The following is a 5,093-nucleotide window of genomic DNA, read 5'->3' as shown; positions in this document are numbered from 1 at the left end:
AAACAATCACTTTCTGCTTTTCTTCTGACATGTCTCTTTTTTTTTTTTTCAGACTGCAAATATATCCTCTATTCCCTTTATTCTATCAGAATATTGCTTCTCATTGCCCATGGTGCCCATACAAACAGAATGGTCTGTTTTGAGTCTTGTTCTATGTGACATTTGTGGTTTATTTTATACTTGGACTAGAGTCATTTTCAACATTTCAGCCCAGTTCTAATCTTTGAAAAAGTGTGTTGGTTTCCTTATGGGTGGAAGCTGTGTGCAATTTTGTCCCCAGTGCTTATTTGTTGCCGTCTACAAATATTTTTTTGATGATACAACTTGGGACAGAAGGAGAGGTGCTTGCACTACTGGCTCCAAGTAGGTAGAGGCCAGAGATGCTGCTAATCACCCAGCCATGCCAGAAAGGCCTCAGCAATAAAAGCACCACCCACTCACAATGGTACTCACGACAAGGCTGACGGGACACCTTTAGACAGAGCAGAAGAGTTAAGAAAACCCTTGAAATTTCCTCTGTTTAAAATTAAGTATGGACAGAAGAGATTGCTCAGTGGTTAAAGAAGCTTGCTTACAATGTCTGAAGGCTTGTGTTGGAATCCCCAGAATCTATGTAAAGCCAAATGCACAAGTGGTATGTGCATCTGGAGTTTGTTTGCAATGGGAGAAGGTCTTAGTATCTCCACTTCCTCTCTTCTCTTTCTTTCTCTGCTTGCACATAAATAAACACATAAACATATTTAAAAAAAAATCTCAAGTAGATACACCTGGTTTCAGTTGCTGGATTATGGAAACTTTTACTCCAATTCTGTTTTTCATTTTGGCTTCTGGCACAGAACCAGGACTTTGACAAAATGGTGAAGGCTGTGGGCACATGGCAAAATGCAACACCAGGTGCTAACTACCAGCTACAAATTCCCAAGAGGTATGCAGTCTGGATGTCTTTCCAAATCTGTCTGTGTGCCATGGTATTTAGGTCGGCAGCAGCGTTCTTATTAGCAGTGCTCAAAATTCACCTTCATGAAACTACTGCTGGAAAATTTTCCACTGGAGCCTGCTCTCCTTTTATCTTCTCTTTTCTGATTTGGTTTGTCAGAACAGAACATTAGTGCTTTGGCCATCACTGCTCAGGCAGAAGGATGTTTGGACGGCACTGGCTGCAGACTTATAAAAAGATTTAATTACATTGTGGAATATCTGAAAAATACACAGTAAAACACAAAAACTTAAACTTAATCCTGATACAAAAGCTGGCAATGTTCTCTTCAGTGTTGGTTTAAAAAAAAATATTTAGTGAATAAGCCTTATTCTTTCCACTTTGATTCTGGAGATTGCATTATCAGACTGTCACAATGAGCTCTATGGTGCTCTGCAGTTGCAAGATTTCATTGATTAGACACACCCTGCCTCAATCTACCTTCCACCTTCATACAACTTCTGTCTATGATCTTGTGTTCTAATCAAACTAGTATTTAGTTTCAAAGATATCCAATATATTACCCAATATTTCTCAAAAGTATAAAACTTCTGCAATAGAAAAAAATTCTTTGGGGGCATAGGAGATGGCTGTGAGTCAAGAGCTTGTGGTACAAGTGTCAGAACCTGAGTTTAGATCCCTGGCACCAAAGCAAATTCCAGACAGGCATGGCAGTACACACCTTCAATCCCAGTGTTCAGCAGAAGACAGAGGATTCATCAGGCAATCTAGCTAGCTAGTTTGGCTAATGAGGTATGATGTGGGATCAAGTGAGTGTTGCTGTCTTCATAACCAAGGTGTTAAGCGATTAAAAAAGGCACTCAAAGCTGGGCATGGTGACACACGCCTTTAATCTCAGCACTTGGGAAGTAGAGGTAGGAGGATTGTCCTGAGTTTGAGGCCACCCTGAGACTACATAGTTAATTCTAGGACAGCCTGGACCAGAGTGAGACCCTACTTTGAAAAACCAACATAAGTGAATAAATAAAAATAAATAAATAAATAAAGACACCCAACATTGACTTCTGGCCTCCATATGTGCATACACATAGATGTGCACCCTCACATATACATGTACCCACACTTGTTAACATGCATACATACATGCTAAACACACACACATGAATTAAAATTAAAAAAGAAAATGTATATTACAAGAAACAATGCCAAAATTTTAAATTATTGTATATAGAACTAAAAATACATTTTTTTTGCTAATGCTATTCATTATTGGAAAGTCAGAAAAAGAAAGAAAATTGAACTTATTTAAGGGGGAAAAACCTATACATACATAAACAGGCTAGGACCTGATGTTAAACATAAAATTTCACCTTTTAGACAAATAGAGAAATTTTTCCAAAATATCAAGATGTTTATGGTGCTTTCCTTTTCATTGCTGGAACAAATACTCAGCCAAAAGCATTAGATAGAGGAAAGGTTGTATTTTGGCTGACAGTCTCAAGGGGAAGCTTCATGATGGCAGGGAAAAGATGATAAAACAGAGGCTGCATGTCATCTTCTTGACACATTAGTTAGAAAACAGCAGCAAAAGAATGAGCCAAGATCTGGCAAGAAGATCTTGTCTATATGACAAGCCAAAACCTGCCCCCAACAATACATGTCCTCTGGCAAGGCTCTACTTCTACAACTGCCACCAGCTGGGGGTCAACCAACCAGAACACATGAGTTAATGGGGGACATCTGGTTCAAACCACCACAGTCTCACTTGCTCTCCATCCATCTACTCCTTGACTTTCCAATAAAACCTGTAATACATACAGCAGGCAACAATATCTGCTGTACAACCTACAGTTAAATCAACACTGCAGAATTAATTTTTTGTGTGATCATATTCCTCATTAAACATGTCTCCTGAAAATATTCTTCTGCCACAAATGAAGATACTAGGTCCCTTTTGCACCTGGAATTATGCTTAGCCTCTACTAATATTTTAATATTTAAATTCAAGCAATTCTGCCTATTATTCAAAAATTTTCAGTGAATTTATCAAGTCATTTTAGAACTTTATTTTGATGTCTCCCAACATCATAGGGAAAGACAAAAAGATGTCATTGAGGGACACACTGCATTATCATAGCATTGCTGCCTGAAATGACATATGGAAAATAAAATAGTAGCAATGAAAATTCACCTCTCCATCAGCTGAACAAAATCCAGAGTCTGGGGGAAAATGGTCCAGTGACAGGCTCAGAGGGGAGAACATCATAAATTATCAGCATCAGAGCACAGTTGGAGTTGAATAAAGCTAAACATGTTTACAATTTATCTCAGTTTAAGATATTTTTAAACATTATTTTCAAATAATGGCTATAAGATAGCTATTTCTTTGTAAAAGAGCAAAGAAAAAAATCCATCACATTCTATATTTTCACCATAAAATGAATTATTTAGTGTATCAGGAAAAAGTGATATAAATTTGCAGCAAATTAATTCAGAAGTACATTGGCTAAATATATCTGTGTGGTATGGGTCTAACTGCATCTTCTCAAACAACGTATCCTTCCTTTCTTTGTAGTGCTATCTTTGCAGTCCTGGAGGTAGAATCTGAGGCCTCACCTACACTAGGTGCTGTGGCTCCACAATCTCCAGGGAGCCTCCTTCTAAGCAACATCTCAGTCATCCACTATGCACCACTTTTGTGCTACACCTGCTCACACAAGGTATAATTCCGTCAAGCACTGTGGCAGGAGAGAGGCAGAGGTGGGGGATTTTTCTGCCATGAGCAGGGAAGACTCTCGTCACTTCCATTTACACTCCACTGGGAAGGTTTGCTTTATGGCTCTGCCAAATGGAAATATAATTTTCTGTGTTCCCAGTAAATATGGGAGAGTTGAATGCCAATGACTACTTTAATGTTTTCTGTATTTTAATGAACACTATTTTTCAAAAGAAAGAGTATATGAGTAAACATTATGCAGTCATTTCTTTGACCGGATCAAGTAAACAATCTAGGACAGTATTAAAGATGGTGCTACATGGCAACTCGTATACCACATATCTTACAGGCAATGGACTTTAGTAATGAGATGGAACCCACAGTATTACCAATGAGTTAACTTTAAAATGCAGAGTTATCAAGTCATTTTAGAACTTTATTTATACATGACATGGAGAGAAACTAAAATAGTCACTTGTGTTTCATGACAATATATGCTCTAGTTATAAGTCTTAAGGAAGAATTGTTTATTTTTTTTAATAAAATGAAAAGAAATTCTATGTTTGTTGATAATTTTAAAATAACAAATGGTGGTTAGTTTTATGTTAACTGTCATATGTCTATGGAATGTTAACTTGGATATTCATATAAATAACATTTGATATTTATGTAGTGAAAATCTTACAAGGTTCAGGGAACATTGAAGAAGAGAGGACTGAGAAAATGTAAGATTCAGAGAATGGGGAAAATTGCTTGGGAACATTGTCTTCTGGACATGAAGTGGCTTCATTCATGATCATGTACTGGCTGTCATTACCTGCACAATATTGGGCCCATCAACCTTTCAATATGGACGATGAATGGGGAAAAATGAAAGACATAAAACTAGAAGAGAGACTAGTTGGAAAGGAGTTCAGTGGACATGGGATAGGATTGTGTGTTTGGGGTGGGAGTGGAATAAAAGAAAATAATGTGAGGGGATTATGATTAAAATATAGTATGTACAGGTGTGAAAGTTGTCAACAAAAAGTTTTAAAAATGAAGTTCTGGAGATGGTTTATTTACATAAAAATATGTTCAGCATTGCACTGTCAAATAAAAATTCAGTATATATAATTTTAAAGTGCTCACTTCAGCAGCACAAACACTAAAACTGGAAGGATACAGAGAAGATGAGTGATTAGCACGATCCCTGTGCAAGGATGTCACACAAATTCATGGAACATTCCATAAAAAAGAAAAAATTTAAAAATGCTATGAATAGAGCATTTTGAAACCAAATATGGATGTACTTTCACTTATTATTGAAAGTGTCATGGGGTACACGGCTTGCATCACTCATGTCACTAAAAGTATTCCACACAAAATTATAAAAGTCTTTAAGAATTAAGGACCATTTAATCATTAGTTGATGGTAGATGGTAGTTAACATAAATCAAT

General features: G+C 36.9%; 1 pseudogene; it reads left to right on the top strand.

Annotated features, from left to right (window-relative positions):
- The first annotated feature begins 4,776 nt into the window (after positions 1–4,776).
- LOC123462534 lies at positions 4,777–4,890 on the top strand (annotated as a pseudogene).
- Positions 4,891–5,093: the final 203 nt, after the last annotated feature.

Source organism: Jaculus jaculus, chromosome 7 (assembly GCF_020740685.1).
Source record: "Jaculus jaculus isolate mJacJac1 chromosome 7, mJacJac1.mat.Y.cur, whole genome shotgun sequence".
NCBI lineage: Eukaryota > Metazoa > Chordata > Mammalia > Rodentia > Dipodidae > Jaculus > Jaculus jaculus.
The sequence above is the reverse complement of the archived record's forward strand: the minus strand, read 5'-3'. Positions and strand labels throughout refer to the sequence as shown.